Source organism: Ranitomeya variabilis, chromosome 8, assembly GCF_051348905.1.
Source record: "Ranitomeya variabilis isolate aRanVar5 chromosome 8, aRanVar5.hap1, whole genome shotgun sequence".
In the NCBI taxonomy this organism is placed as follows: Eukaryota; Metazoa; Chordata; class Amphibia; order Anura; family Dendrobatidae; genus Ranitomeya; species Ranitomeya variabilis.
The window spans coordinates 83,869,844-83,887,697 of NC_135239.1; positions in this window are offsets into that span (position 1 = coordinate 83,869,844).

Consider the following 17,854-nt stretch of genomic DNA (forward strand, 5'->3'; position numbering starts at 1 on the left):
TGATCAAAATACAACTTGCCTAATAATTCTGCACACAGTGTATATACATGGCAGAATGACATTACATTTACATAGTGCAGTAACCGGGATGTACTTAAAGGGGTAGGGGCTTGCACCAGTCTTTGTAACTCCTTACATGTGCATCATGCATGGCACCTGCATTACTTTACCCAAACAAAATGCAGCCAAAATATTTCTAACACCGTTACTTACTATAATGCCCAATTGTAGTTCACAAGGAGCCATCCAGCAGCATATTTTCTGCTTGATGCAGAGGAGCAACTATTCCACTGCATGGTATTTACAAGACAGCTTTGCAGCTTTTGAGCTTACGAGAACAAAAAAATTGAGAGCAGAGAGTGGATGCAAGTGCAACATTCTTTCCTTTTAAGGATGGGGAGATGTTTATAGCAGACAATGTATAGGTGGATAAATACTGCCAGGTGTTGAAACCAAATCTACTGCCCAATCGTGAAAGTGTTACCACCTGTCCTGTTTACTGTGATAAATTGCTGACCCTCCAAACATTGACCAAGTTAGCTGTGAAAGACATCTATTGTCACTATCAGTAATTTATGTTCCATGTGTCAGCAGTGCAGTATTCTTGAGTGCAAATACAAGTACAAGAAGTACCCATGTTCTCTTTCACATGAGAGCACAGAGAGGGGAACCTTTTCTGCAAGAAATAATGGTGGCTAGGTATTCTGCATTGAGGCTCAGCGTATACCATTATTTCTTGAAAGGCAGTGTAAACACTATTATGACAGTGAATGCACTACCAGCGAGTGTTGAGCGATACCGTCCGATACTTGAAAGTATCGGAAAGTATCGGCCGATACCGGCAAAGTATCGGATCCAATCCGATACCCGATACCAATACAAGTCAATGGGACTCATGTATCGGACGGTATTCCTGATGGTTCCCAGGGTCTGAAGGAGAGGAAACTCTCCTTCAGGCCCTGGGAACCATATTAATGTGTAAAATAAAGAATTAAAATAAAAAATATTGCTATACTCACCTCTCCGACGCAGCCTGGACCTCAGCGAGGGAACCGGCAGCGTTGTTTGCTTAAAATTCGCGCGTTTATTTCCTTACTTGAAGTCCCGGCTTGTGATTGGTCGCGTGCCGCCCATGTGGCCACGACGCGACCAATCACAGCAAGCCGTGACGTAATTTTAGGTCCTTCAGTATTTTAAAATTACGTTCCGGCTTTGTGATTGGTCGCGTCGCGATCACATGGGTGACGCGACCAATCACAAGCCGTGACGTCACGGGAGGAAAATGCGCGCTTGTCCTGCCTCCCGTGACGTCCCGGCTTGTGATTGGTCGCGTCGCCCATGTGGCCGTGACGCGACCAATCACAGCAAGCCGTGACATAATTTTAGGTCCTTCAGGATTTTAAAATTACGTTCTGGCTTGTGATTGGTCGCGACGCGATGCGACCAATCACAAGCCGTGACGTCACGGGAGGCAGGACAAGCGCGCATTTTAAAATGCACGCGTGTCCAGCCTCCCGTGACGTCACGGCTTGTGATTGGTCGCGTCGCCCATGTGACCGCGACGCGACCAATCACAAGCCAGAACGTAATTTTAAAATCCTGAAGGACCTAAAATTACGTCACGGCTTGCTGTGATTGGTCGCGTCGCGGCCACATGGGCGACGCGACCAATCACAAGCCGGGACGTCACGGGAGGCAGGACAAGCGCGCATTTTAAAATGCGCGCGTGTCCAGCCTCCCGTGACGTCACGGCTTGTGATTGGTCGCGTCACCCATGTGATCGCGACGCGACCAATCACAAAGCCAGAACGTAATTTTAAAATACTGAAGGACCTAAAATTACGTCACGGCTTGCTGTGATTGGTCGCGTCGCGGCCACATGGGCGGCACGCGACCAATCACAAGCCGGGACTTCAAGTAAGGAAATAAACGCGCGAATTTTAAGCAAACAACGCTGCCGGTTCCCTCGCTGAGGTCCAGGCTGCGTCGGAGAGGTGAGTATAGCAATATTTTTTATTTGAATTCTTTATTTTACACATTATTACATTAATGTTGTTTCGATACCGATACCCGATACCACAAAAGTATCGGATCTCGGTATCGGAATTCCGATACCCGCAAGTATCGGCCGATACCCGATACTTGCGGTATCGGAATGCTCAACACTACCAGCGACCTAACCAGGTGGCATTTTAGTTGGCACACAAGATGACAGTGCGCATATTGTGGATTCCTGGCTACACTATCATGTATGGGTAACTAAAGCTGCATCGGAGGACGAGTATTCACAGTCTCTCAAGCAGCAAATGATGACACTATACAAGTACTACTTGAGGATGCAGTCTGGCTAACAAAAAGACACTATCACAAGAGAGAAATGCTCAAATTGCTTGTTAGTTTACTTTTCTCACGTGAACAGATGATGCTGTTTCATGTGCTGATGGAGATCCATAGTTCCTAGTCAATTTGTGATGGGACACACGCATGTTTTGTTTCTCCTGGAGAGCCTGCACACCTCAAAAGATCAGTCGCAAAAGATGACCACACATGACTGGCCACCACCATTGTCCATGACCAGAACCTTCAGGCACTGTTGAGCATTTTGCACCAACAGTAGCTGTGGCATCACCTGTTCCCGAGCTGACCACAGAAGAAGCAGGAAGGTCTTTTGATCAGAAATCGTCTCTGCTCTTTCTTGCCAACACCACCACCCTCCTCCACTGATGATATCACCTTTTTGTGACCTTAATTGTGTTCGCTTGTCTCTTACACCACAAAAACCATCATAATCTGTGACTTGACTCACAATTGTCTTTGTCATAGAGGAAAATTAAAATCCATAAGACATCTCCAGGGATGGGACATACCCTCCGGCATACTGAACATATGGGGAAAAGGGAAAAAGTAACATGAAAGAAAACACGCACTTCTGGAAGCACAGGTGCACAAGTAGGATCCCAATCCGTCAGTTGTACTGTAAAAGATACTTGGCAATCATTCAGTGTGCTCAATAGGATTTTTTAATAAATGTGGGATATCCAGAAAAAAAACATATAGGGCCTTTTCTGTCAATACAAGACCTTCATCAGTCTTAAAAAAAGGTTAAAGGGAATCTGTCATCCCAAAATTCACCTATAAGCTAAGGCCACCGGCATCAGGGGCTTATCTACAGCATTCTTTAATGCTGTAGATAAGCCCCCGATGTAACCTAAAAGATAAGAAAAACAGCGGTCCGGCGCCTCCTATCTTCATACGATGACGTCCTCTTCTTTGCTTCCTGTTGAGGCTCCTGCGCAGGTGTACTTTATCTGCCCTGTTGAAGGCAGTGTAAAGTACTGCAGTGCGCCGGCCCCCTCTGACCTTTCCCGGCGCCTGCGCACTGCAGTACTTTGCTCTGCAGAATGCTGTAGATAAGCCCCTGATGCCGGTGGCCAAAGCTTATAGGCGAATTTTGGGGTGACAGATTCCCTTTAAGCAAATATACAACACAAAACAGAAAAGGACAACATATATATAAGTCATGAAATGAAATTTACAACAGAAGATATACATGTGACTACAGGTCCTTCTCAAAAAATTAGCATATAGTGTTAAATTTCATTATTTACCATAATGTAATGATTACAATTAAACTTTCATATATTATAGATTCATTATCCACCAACTGAAATTTGTCAGGTCTTTTATTGTTTTAATACTGATGATTTTGGCATACAACTCCTGATAACCCAAAAAACCTGTCTCAATAAATTAGCATATTTCACCTGTCCAATCAAATAAAAGTGTTTTTTAATAACAAACCAAAAAACAATCAAATAATAATGTTCAGTTATGCACTCAATACTTGGTCGGGAATCCTTTGGCAGAAATGACTGCTTCAATGCGGCGTGGCATGGAGGCAATCAGCCTGTGACACTGCTGAGATGTTATGGAGGCCCAGGATGCTTCAATAGCGGCCTTAAGCTCATCCAGAGTGTTGGGTCTGGCGTCTCTCAACTTTCTCTTCACAATATCCCACAGATTCTCTATGGGGTTCAGGTCAGGAGAGTTGGCAGGCCAATTGAGCACAGTAATACCATGGTCAGTAAACCATTTACCAGTGGTTTTGGCACTGTGAGCAGGTGCCAGGTCGTGCTGAAAAATGAAATCTTCATCTCCATAAAGCATTTCAGCCGATGGAAGCATGAAGTGCTCCAAAATCTCCTGATAGCTAGCTGCATTGACCCTGCCCTTGATGAAACACAGTGGACCAACACCAGCAGCTGACATGGCACCCCACACCATCACTGACTGTGGGTACTTGACACTGGACTTCAGGCATTTTGGCATTTCCTTCTCCAAAGTCTTCCTCCAGACTCTGGCACCTTGATTTCCGAATGACATGCAAAATTTGCTTTCATCAGAAAAAAGTACTTGGGACCACTTAGCAACAGTCCATTGCCGCTGTTTATGGTTCAAAAGTGGCTTTACCTGGGGAATGCGGCACCTGTAGCCCATTTCCTGCACACGCCTGTGCACGGTGGCTCTGGATGTTTCCACACCAGACTCAGTCCACTGCTTTCTCAGGTTCCCCAAGGTCTGGAATCGGTCCTTCTCCACAATCTTCCTCAGGGTCCGGTCACCTCTTCTCGTTGTACAGCGTTTTCTGCCACATTGTTTCCTTCCAACAGACTTACCATTGAGGTGCCTTGATACAGCACTCTGGGAACAGCCTATTTGTTGAGAAATTTCTTTTTGGGTCTTACCCTCTTGCTTGAGGGTGTCAATGATGGCCTTCTTGACATCTGTCAGGTCGCTAGTCTTACCCATGATGGGGGTTTTGAGTAATGAACCAGGCAGGGAGTTTTTAAAAGCCTCAGGTATCTTTTGCATGTGTTTAGAGTTAATTAGTCGATTCAGAAGATTAGGGTAATAGGTCGTTTAGAGGACCTTTTCTTGATATGCTAATTTATTGAGACAGGTTTTTTGGGTTATCAGGAGTTGTATGCCAAAATCATCAGTATTAAAACAATAAAAGACCTGACAAATTTCAGTTGGTGGATAATGAATCTATAATATATGAAAGTTTAATTGTAATCATTACATTATGGTAAATAATGAAATTTAACACTATATGCTAATTTTTTGGGAGGACCTGTATATAATATGGAAACCAGAAAAAAAAATCTAACATCTTATGATGTTAAGCTCAATCTCAATAAATCAATCGTAGAAAAGGGAGAAAAAAAAATGTTTAAGGTAGCAAAACCAAGATTCATGGAAACAAATGCGTGCGAACACTGCAACTCGATGCTGGTAAATTATTAGATAGATAAAAGTGTTATCATGTGGTATATTCTACATATTAACCCCGTGGTAGAAGAAGCTATATCAAGTTGGACAAAACTAGCATACACCTAGAAAATAGAATACGCATGTCATATTTCATATCTAATCGAAAGATCGCGATGTGAAACATGACGACAATATCTACCACCGGCGACCTTCAGGGGCGAAGAAAACCTAAGTTGGGGATCTCATAAAATTCTAACAGATCCAGCATATCCCACAATTCGCATGAGCTCATCAAAGGGAGGTGTGTGGGAATAATTGTCAGCTAATAAAAGAATTATTTGGGTCTGGGTCATTTGTCAGTCCATTTTCCCAATCGGAGTGCTTCCCTCCATTAAACTCTGAGCCATATCCATGACCAGGTTTAGTAATTCTCTTTCGTTATTCCTTTTTATTTTATGGAATTGTATATATTATATTGTTTGTTTCCATTTTGGATTATCTTGTATATTTTTTTATAAACATGGTCTATCTTTCTGGATTATATATATAAAAGTAATGGTTCTGTTCCTCTTGCTCTGTAAATGACACCACTGAAGCCATACACTACCTATAACAGGTGTTCAATCGGCCTGTGTAAACGATTGGTGGTGGCAGATAGTAGCTCTTTTGTTATTGGGGAGCTGGCAGTGACCGTATTGGAGGTATATACATATATTCCAATGCAGAGGAATCGGAAGTGTATACAGTATACCATATGCTCACTGTTCCCTAATAACCATCCTAGGAGTGGAAGCAGCAGCGGTCTCGTCCATTACTCGTCAGCCAATTGCATAATTGTCCTGACGATTGGAGGCAGCAGAGTTGCGATCCCTTGACGACTGATGGCAGCAGTGAGATATGGGTGAAGTGTCCGGTATCATCTGTGACAAAGTGGTCATCCACCTCCTCCAACTATAACTGGTTCTCATCCAACTGGCAGAAGACATTATGTATTTTCTTTCTGAGCACCTGTAGCTCTGTGGCTTTGGGGACAATATACTTCACTTGGAAACAGAGAAGACAAAAATGGAAATGATGCACCTGAAAGTCAGCAATCAAAAAGATTAGCTGCTATGGCAACAGAGTTGCATAATATGTGAAAATATGAATTTGTTTACATGAAAATTTGTCAGTTCAGTAATTGGTAGCAAAGGTATAAAATCTAGAAAAAGCTAATTACTTTTCAACTAAACACAAATTAGCGTCATCATTAAGCTATGTGACAGATCGGGTCTTATTTTCTGCAGGTAAAATGTATGAAGATATTTCTGGCAGATGAACTAATTATGGAAAAGTAGGTTTTGTCCTTAAAAGACAAAAATCAATAGCAGTAGGGAGTGTGAGATACTTCCGTGTTTGAGACTACACTGCTTTAATATGTATTTGCTATTCTAGTCTTGGCAATGACGGGACAGATTGAGCCCCTGAAATATGTGACTTGGCATGAGTCTACGTCTGAGATCTATATTTAACTTGTAGTGTACAATCGGTATTTCTCTGTAGTATTTTAGTCATCCACTGACCAACTTGTTGCATGTGGAAAATGGATACCTCCCAGTCTCTGGCATGTCCCCACTCTGCACTTTTGACTTTTAAACCAGACTAAACACTATTCAGTCATTCAAGAGGTCACAATTAGAAGAGCTTTAAGAGGCTGGGACTCTCAGAGACACAAACAGAATGTTCTGATCTTTACACTGAATACACTAATGGAAGTTGAATACTTACAGTTCCAGGTTCACACTGGATGAACAAGCGGACATCTTCTACATAGAAATCCTCTAAAGATGCTTAATGATGCAGCATTACTAACTAACTCCAAAATGGGTGACTACTTCTTTTGCCTATCAAAGTTTGAATTGTATTGTAAAGTCAAACAATTCACAGCATGAGTACATACCAACAGAATATTTGACAACAGCTGTATTACAGTTTTAAATATGTATTAAAAGAATATTACACTTTTAATAATTGCAACTCATGTTGGAAATCCAAAAGAATACCTATGTAAAAATGTACAAGGCTCAAAATCAATACAAATATTTTCTTCATTGGATAACATTAACATAATAATTAGTAACATAAAAGTAGACACACAGAACTCAGACATAAAATTCTAAAGGAAAGTAAGTGATAATAACAAACCCCCCTTGTATTAATGATACAAACAGGGCTGTGGAGTCGGAGCCCATTTTGGTGGAGTCGGAGTCGTGGACATGAGGAGTTGGAGGTTTGGCTTACTGACGCCACAGCCCTGACTACAAATCAATACAGGTGTATATTATACCCCCGGAAGACACTTGATGCAAAACGAGAGTCAGGCGCGTTTTCTTTTATAGGCAGTATACTTCATGACACTGTGCATTATTATTATTATGTGAACGTTCATGTGCCATCACTCTCTCCTTGTTTATTTGTATGAACCTAAAATGCCTTAACTTACATAGCACTGGCTATTTTGGCTTACACCTATGGAGTATCACTGTGAATGCATATAATTTAACCCTGTATCAATTTGTAGTATTCACACAAGGGAGTTTTGTCATTATCACTTACAGTGGCATATAAAAGTTTGAGCACCTCTGGTCAAAATTATTGTTATTGTTAAGAGTTAAGCATGATCATCATTCCTGAACCATCTATATGGGCATGTAGGTCATAGAAAGCGGAATAAAGTGATAAATATTATGAGTGTAACACACACTCACTGGTAACGGAAAAAGGGAAGCCTTCCTATGGGGACCCAGACGTACAACTCAAAAACACCACCTTGGACCTGTCTCTCTAAAAGGCCAACAAGGGGTTTCTCATTTCTCCTGAGGAAGGCCGGAACACACTGCCAATAAAGCCCCCGTCTCACTAAGCGAGATCGCTAGCGAGATCGCTGCTGAGTCACATGTTTTGTGACGCAACAGCGACCTCAGTAGCGATCTCGCTATGTGTGACACGTAGCAGCGACCAGGCCCCTGCTGTTTGATCGCTGGTCGTGTCGGAATGGCCTGGGCCGTTTTTTGATCGTTGAGGTCCCGCTGGGTAGCACACATCGCTGTGTTTGACACCTTACCAACGACCTCGTTGACGACTCAGACACTGAATCGTCATAATAGCTCCCATGTGACATCGTTGTACAGGTCGCTACAGGTCGCTGGTGAGATGTCAAACAATGAGATCGCAGCAGCGATCGTTGGAAGATCCCACTGTTTGACATCTCACCAGCGACCACATAGCGACGCAGCAACGATCCCTGACAGGTCGTATCGTTGTCGGGATCGCTTTAGCGTCGCTAAGTGTGACGGGGCCTTAAGAGGGGAGAGAAAATTAAAACACCTTCATAAAATTTGGAGAGGGAAAGCTAAGGAGAGCCAAAAGTAAATGGAACAACTAAAACCTAATAGAAACCTGAAGAGGTGAAAGGAAGAGGAACTGGGAATGAAAACAAACAGACTCACTGCAGGAATTCAACTGGTGTTTACCAAGTAAAGGTACCTTCACATGAAGCGACGCTGCAGCGATAGCGACAACGATGCTGATCGCTGCAGCGTCGCTGTTTGATCGCTGGAGAGCTGTCACACAGACCGCTCTCCAGCGACCAACGATGCCGAGGTCCCCGGGTAACCAGGGTAAACATCGGGTTGCTAAGCGCAGGGCCGCGCTTAGTAACCCGATGTTTACCCTGGTTACCAGCGTAAAATGTAAAAAAAACAAACAGTACATACTTACATGCGTCCCCCGGCATCCGCTTCCTGCACTGACTGAGCGCCGGCAGTAGCAGGGCACAGCGGTGACGTCACCGCTGTGCTGTGCTTTCACTTTCACTTTGCGGCGCTCAGTCAGTGTGGGAATCGGACGCCGGGGGATGCGAATGTAAGTATGTACTGTTTCTTTTTTTTACATTTTACGCTGGTAACCAGGGTAAACATCGGGTTACTAAGCGCGGCCCTGCGCTTAGTAACCCGATGTTTACCCTGGTTACCAGTGTAAAATATCGCTGGTATTGTTGCTTTTGCTGTCAAACACAACGATACACGGCGATCGGACGACCAAATAAAGTTCTGAACTTTATTCAGCGACCAGCGACATCACAGCAGGATCCTGATCGCTGCTGCGTGTCAAACTAAACGATATCGCTATCCAGGACGCTGCAACGTCACGGATCGCTAGCGATATCGTTACAAAGTCGTTTCGTGTGAAGGTACCTTAAGGTAATCCCCTTACCTGAAGGGCTGGAACTCCTAAACCCAAGTACACCTAGAGGTATAGCCAGCAAGTGCATTAAAGAGTGAACATATAAAATCAAACCCAGAATGTGACAGGGAAGACCAAAACAAGAAAATGGAAAACACCTGGAAAGGAGCACACAAGAAAGGGGGAATAAAGACAATTGGAACCATCAGCATTTGGACAGGGAAGAAAAGGCAATAGCCCAGCAGGGGGAATCGAGCAATGAGCAACAGGTCACCGGATGGAATCCCCAAATTGAGTCATGACAATACTTTTATATCTGCGATCCAATGTCTTTCCAAAGAAATACATTTTTTATATACAGCTCAGGCAAAAAATTAAAAGACCACTGCAAAATGTTCAGTTTGTCTGATTTTTCTCTTTATAGGTATAGTTGTGAGTAAAATGTAAATTGTTCTTTTATTTTATAAACTTCTGACAACATGTCTCCGAATTTCCAAGCAATAAATTTTATATTTTTTTTATGAAAAGGAGACATGTCAAAATTTAAAAAACAAACAAACAACAGTGCTTTCAGACCTCAAATAATGCAAATAAAAGAGGAGCGCTTTTTCTTTTGTTTGCTGCGAGCTGTGCCTCAGACCCACAGCGGCACAGCTCGCAGCAAACAAAAGCCCTGACTCCTCCTACCGGACACACAGTACAGAACCCGGGCTAACATACCATGTGGACACTCAGTTCCCATATGCATCTAACCCAGGCTACAGGCACTTTTTAGCTCCCACTGAGACAATATAATTAAGGAGATATCCACACCGCTGAAATAGTTTGTTCTGAAGAAGGTCCAAGTAAGGACCGAAAACGTTCAACTATTATTGACTGGATGCATAACACAGGTCAACAAAAAAAAATTTTTTTCTGGTGTCCAAAATATTTTAATGAATTTAGGGTATTTTTGGGGTGCTGATTCTGAATATGCTATCAGTTTTGCCAGATTGGCTCAAGTTTTTGAGATTTTTGGTATCTTATTTATAGCACTTGTTGGTAAATGCGACACATCATCGCATTAATTTCTTTGGATTAGTACTTGAACTGAGCAGTTCTCAATATAGTTTTGTGTTAATTAGTGTTCTAAAAGTTTGTTCATAGCTTGATTTTTGCACTAACTTTATGTTGTTGTCTGTTTTCCAGTGAAAAGCATGAACTCATCAAGAAGAAGTTGTCTTAACGATCCAGACTCATTCTGTTACATTTGTGGTGAATACACACTGCCAAAACATAGAAGAAACATAACAGACTTCGTAAAAAAAGTGTATTTTGCCTATTTTGGGGTTATGCTTGGGGACCAAGACAAGTTTTGGGCACCACACATAGTGTGCAAAGCATGTATCGAATTATTACGAAAATGGAGCAAAGGACAAAGAAAAAGCTTCAAATTTGGTGTTCCAATGGTGTGGAGAGAGCCAAAAAATCATCATGATGACTGTTATTTCTGTGCAGTGCAAGTGCAAGGATTCAATAAGCATAAGAAACGAGTATGGGAGTAACATGGAATCTGCAAGAAGGCCTGTCCCTCATTGTGAAGATGTGCCTGTACCTGTGTTTACCATAAATAACAGTCATCATGATGATTTTTTGGCTCTCTCCACACCATTGGAACACCAAATTTGAAGCTTTTTCTTTGTCCTTTGCTCCATTTTCGTAATAATTCGATACATGCTTTGCACACTATGTGTGGTGCCCAAAACTTGTCTTGGTCCCCAAGCATAACCCCAAAATAGGCAAAATACACTTTTTTTACGAAGTCTGTTATGTTTCTTCTATGTTTTGGCAGTGTGTATTCACCACAAATGTAACAGAATGAGTCTGGATCGTTAAGACAACTTCTTCTTGATGAGTTCATGCTTTTCACTGGAAAACAGACAACAACATAAAGTTAGTGCAAAAATCAAGCAATGAACAAACTTTTAGAACACTAATTAACACAAAACTATATTGAGAACTGCTCAGTTCAAGTACTAATCCAAAGAAATTAATGAGATGATGCGTCGCATTTACCAACAAGTGCTATAAATAAGATACCAAAAATCTCAAAAACTTGAGCCAATCTGGCAAAACTGATAGCATATTCAGAATCAGCACCCCAAAAATACCCTAAATTCGATGAAATATCTTTGGCACCAAAAATGCTGTTGACCAGTGTAATAAATGAACCACTTTTTTCTTTGAATTTTGAGTGCCAAGTTTTTGTAGACTATTGATTACGGGCCGGATACCCTACTTGTGCACCAACAGCATTTCAACAACGGAGTGCCGTGTTTTTCTTATACGATCCAGGTTTGTAGGTCGCCTTGCTCCCACCTGCCTTTTCAGCTTTGCCCATAAATTTTCAATAGGATTGAGATCAGGGATTTATGATGGCCGCTACAAAGCATTGACTTTGTTATCACTAAGCCACTTTGTTACAATTTTGGCAGTATGTCCATTTGGAAGACCCATTTCTGCCCAAGGTTTACCTTCCTGGCTGATGTCTTGAGATGTTGCTTCAGTACTGCCATATAATTAGCGATGAACGAATTTGATCGGGTCCCTGCTTATGCGGCAAGCTCTAGCGCTTACCGAATAAGCTGAAGAGGGAACCCAGTTTCCTGGATCGCACCAGCTGATCAGCTCTGCAGCTGCATGTGTCGCGGCTGTGTGACAGTCATAAAACATGCATGGAGAGCCCAACAAACAGGCTCTCCATGCATGTGTTGTGACTGTCACACAGCCGCGACACATGCAGCTGCGGAGTTAAACAGCTGATCAGTCGGAACGATGCAGGAAACCGGGTTCCCTCTGCAGCTTATTCAGTAAGCGTTAGAGCTTGCCGAATAAGCAGGGACCCGATCAAATTTGTTCATCTTTACATATAATCTTCTTTTCTCATGACACCATCTATTTTGTGAAGAGCACCAGTCCCTCCTGCAGCAAAACAACCCCACAACATGATGCTGCCACCCCCGTGTTTCACAGTTTGGATGGTGTTTTCAGGCTTCCAAGCTTCTCCCTTTTTCTTCCAAACGTAGTGGTCATTATGACCAAAAAGTTGAATTTTAGTTTCATCAGACTACAGGACATGTCTCCAAAAATTAAGGTCTTTGTTCCTGTGTGCATTTGCAAACATTAATCTGGCATTTTTATGATTCTTTTGGAGTAATGACTTCTCCCTAGCAGTGCGGCCTTTCAGCCTATGTTGTACAGTACTCGTTTCACTGTGGATATTGACACAGTCTTACCAGCTTCCGCCATCATCTTCACAAGGTCTTTTGCTTTTTTCCTTGGTTTGATATGCACATGTCGGACCAAAGGAAGTTCATCTCTGGGACACAGAACCTGTCTCCTTCCTGAGCAGTATGAAGGCTGGACATTCCGATCTTGTTTGTACTTGCATATAATTGTATGAACAGATTAATGAGGCACCTTCAAGTACCTTGAAATTGTACCCAAGGATGAGCCAGACTTGTGCAAGTCCACAATACTCTTCCTGATATCTTGGCTGATCTCTTGAGACTTATCCATGATGCTACACAAAGAAGCAGTGTGTTTCAGGTGTGCATTAAAATACATCCACAGGTGTGTACCTAATTAACTCAGATGTTGACAAAAAACCTATCAGATGCTTTCAAACACATGACATCATCATATGGGCAGTCGCGAATTGTTTAACACCTTCATGACGAGGTATTTTTGGTTTTGTGTCTTTTGCTTGTTAGGCTACTTTCACACTAGCGTCGGACGACGCATGATGAATTGCGTCGTTGCGACGTACCGACGCTAGCAGTGAATGCGCCATACAACGGGGGCAGCGGATGCTGTTTTTCAACAAATCCGCTGCCCCATTGTGAGGTGCGGAGAGGCGGGGGCGGAGTTCCGGCCGCGCATGCCCGGTCGGAAAAGACAGGAACGACGCACCAAAAAACGTTACAAGCAACGTTTTTTGGTGGCGACGGTCAGACGCAATACGACGCAACCGTCGCATGACGGTTGCGACGTGTGGCAATGCGTCGCTAATGCAAGTCAATGGAGAAAAAACGCATCCTGCAAGCACTTTTGCAGGATGCGTTTTTTCTACAAAACGACGCATAGCGACGTGCAGTGCACGCTAGTGTGAAAGTAGCCTTACCCTTCTTCCCAGAGCCATAACTGTTTTATTTTTCGGTCAATATGGCCATGTGAGGACGTGTTTTTTGTGGGACGAGTTGTACTTTTGAACGACACCATTGGTTTTAATATATCATGTCCTGGAAAACAGGAAAAAAAATTCAAAGTGCGGTGAAATTGCAAAAAAAGTGCAATCCCACAGTTGTTTTTTGTTTTGATTTTTAACTAGGTTCACTAAATGCTAAAACTAACCTGCCATTATGATTCTCCAGGTCATTACGAGTTTATAGACACCAAACATGTCTAGGTTCTTTTTTATCTAAGTGGTGAGAAAAAAAATCCAAACTTTGTTAAAAAAAATTGCGCCATTTTCCGATACCCGCAGTGTCTCCATTTTTTGTGATCTGGGATTGAGGGCTTATGTTTTGTGTGCCAAGCTAACATTTTAATTACACCATTCTGGTGCAGATACAACCTTTTGATCACCCGTTATTGCATTTTAATGCAATGTTGCGGCAACCAAAAAAACATAATTCTGTCTTTTTGACTTTTTTTCTTGCTACGCCTTTTAGTGATTAGGTCAATCCCTTTTTTTTATTGATAGATTGGACAATTCTGAAAGCAGCGATAGCAAATATGTGTAGGTTTGTTTTTTTAATCGTTTTATTTTGAAAGGGGCGAAAGGGGAATGATTTGAACTTTTATTTTTTTTATAGTTTTAAAAACATTTTCTTTTTCACTTTTGGCATTCTTCAATAGTCTCCATGGGAGACTAGAAGCTGCTATAACCCGATCATCTCTGCTACATGCAGGCGATGATCAGATTGCCTGCATGTAGCAGAATACCTCACTTGCTATAAGCGCCAACCACTGGGTGGCGCTCATAGCAATTCGGCTTCAGATAGCCTGTACGTAGTAGAATACCTCACTTGCTAAGAGCGCCGACCTCCGAGAGATGCTCCTACGCCGGCGGCGCCCATCTTGGAGGAGGAATTTTTTTTGTTCTTCAGTAAGATGGTGAAGCCACTGTTTGTGCAGTAGCAGCTATCAGATAATAATAATAATAATAATAATAATCTTTATTTATATAGCGCCAACATATTCCGTAGCGCTTTACAGTTTAACAGTTTCAAACACAACAGTCATAAGTAACAACGTTAACAATACAATAATTAAAGCAAAATAAGATGACCCTGCTCGTGAGAGCTTACAATCTACAATGAGGTGGGGGAGATACAAAGCACAGGTGTGTATTAACAATGGTGTATTTACAATGATGGTCCAACCATCTTCAGGGGGTGGGGGATAGTGAATGGGCTACACACACACACAAATATAAAATCACTTCTATATACACCAATAGCTGCTACTGTGCAGGTACGGCGGGCGCCATTTTCAAATTGATTTTTTTTAGCTGAATAACAATGAGAACAGTTATTATTGGCACATAAAAGATGTGATTATGCTGCAGAGCAGATGCCATGGCCAGCACCTGCCTGCAGAAGGGTTTGTTTTTTCTTCAGTATGTACAGATATTCACTATGCAAAATAGTGGGCAGGTCAGTGAGGGATCAGTGACCTGTCAGCACCACACGAAGCCCCGCAGCATGAGCATATAACTCAAAACTGACAATAAAGATTACACAACAACCACAAGAAGGATTTCATCACCAGGTATCATTGTAATCAGTATAACAGCACTGACCTGGCACTGTCTGTAGGTTACTGTGCACAATCCTGCTGACAGGTTCCCTTCAACCATGTATCTCAATGAATAAAAAATTTACATTTTTGGTCAGTGGCCGGGAAACTCCCCAGATAATCCCTCTTAGGCCGGCGTCACACTAGCGAGTTTTACGGACGTATGAGTGCAGAAAATACGTCCGTAAAATACGCATTACACACGGCCAAATGAATCTCTATGGGGCTGCTCCTATCAGCCGTATATTACATCCGTAATATACGGTCTTGTACGGCCATAGAAAATCGCAGCATGCTGCGTTTGTCAGCGTATTGCGCAAAAAATAAGCCAATGAAAGTCTATGGAGGCGAGAAAAATACGGATTACACACGGGCCAGCAGTGTGACTTGCGAGAAATACGCAGCGGTGTTCTATAGAAAAGCCGGTAATTCAATTGCCGGATTTTCATTTCTCCTTCACAAACCCGACAGGATATGAGACATGGTTTACATACAGTAAACCATCTCATATCCCTTTTTTTTTTGGCATATTCCACACTACTAATGTTAGTAATGTGTATATGCAAAATTTGGGCGCTCTATTAAATTAAAGGGTTAAATCGCGGAAAAAATTGGCGTGGGCTCCCGCGCAATTTTCTCCGCCAGAGCGGTAAAGCCAGTGACTGAGGGCAGATATTAATAGCCTAGAGAGGGTCCATGGTTATTGGCCCCCCCTGGCTACAAACATCTGCCCCCAGCCACCCCAGAAAAGGCACATCTGGAAGATGCGCCTATTCTGGCACTTGGCCACTCTCTTCCCACTCCGGTATAGCGGTGGGATATGGGGTAATGAAGGGTTAATGTCACCTTGCTATTGTAAGGTGACATTAAGCCAGATTAATAATGGAGAGGCGTCAATTATGACACCTATCCATTATTAATCCAATAGTACGAAATGGTTAATAAAACACACACACATTATTAAAAAGTATTTTAATGAAATAAAGACACATGGTGTTGTAATATTTTATTATACTCTTAATCCACCTGAAGACCCTCGTTCTGTAAAAAAGGAAAAATAAAAAAACAACAATATCCCATACCTTCCGTCCTTCTGGAATGTCCCACGATGTAAATCCATCTGAAGGGGTTAAATCATTTTACAGCCAGGAGCTCTGCTAATGCAGTCGCTCGTGCCTGTAAAACCCCGGGGAATAAATGGAAAACAGGGTGACCTGTAGTTACCTTGAGTCGCGGTGATGCACCCTCTGCAGGATGTCCTCATATGAACTCGAGCGTGGGAACTTTTCCCAGGCTCGGGTTCATGAGGACATCCAGCAGAGGGCGCATCACCGCGACTGAAGGTAACTACAGGTCATTCCCTGTTGTGAACTCTATTTTTGGGCTCCCTCTAGTGGTCACAAGCGGTACTGTGTAGTGTTGTCTTTCTGCAGGTTGGCTGCATCAGCTGGTTCGTTATCCTTGGTTGGTTTCCTATTTAACTCACCTGGATACTCAGTTCCTTGCCTGCTATCAATGTATTCAGTGCTCTTCAGATTCCTTGTGACTACCTTGCTCCCAGTCTCTCCAAGACAAGCTAAGTTCTTGTTTGCTCATTTTCTGATTATCAGCGTTCATCATGTTTTTTGTCCAGCTTGCTAAAATGTGATTTCTTCTTGCTGGTTGCTCTAGGGGACTGAGTTTCTCCCCCCACACCGTTAGTTGGTGCGGGGGTTCTTGAAATCTCAGTGTGGATATTTTGTAAGGGTTTTTTACTGACCGCATAGATCCCTTTTCTATTTTCTGCTATCTAGAATTAGTGGGCCTCATTTGCTGAATCTGCTTTCACCCCTATGTATGTGCCTTCCTCTTACCTCACCGTTATTATCTGTTGGGGGCTTCTATATCTTTGGGGATTATTTCTCTGGAGGCAAGAGAGGTCTTTCTTTCTCTCTAGGGGTAGTTAGTTCCTCAGGCTGGCTCGAGAAATCTAGGAATTTTAGGCACGTTCACTGGCTACCTCTAGTGTGTTTGGATAGGTTCAGTTTTGCGGTCAGTCCAGTTTACCACCTCCCTAGAGCTTGTCCTATGTTTAGTCATCTTGCTGGAGTAATTTGTGATCCTCAACCACTAAGGATCATAACAATTCCCCTGCAATCCATTCATTCCCCGAGTTTTTACAGGCAGGGGCGGCTGCATTAACAGGCTTCTGCTTGTAAAATTAGTTAACCCTTTCAGATGTATTTACAACGTGGGACAGAACAACGGAAGGTATGGAATATTGTTTTTTTTTTTTTTAACTTTGTTTCAGGTGACAAGGGTCTTCAGGTGGATTAAGAGTCTAATAAAATATTACAACACCCTGTGTATTTATTTCATTAAAGTACTTTGTAATAATGTGTGTGTGTTTTATTATCCATTTCATACTATTGATTAATAATGGATAGGTGTCAGAATTGACGCCTCTCCATTATTAATCTGGCTTAATGTCACCTTACAATAGCAAGGTGACATTAACCCTTCATTACCCCATATC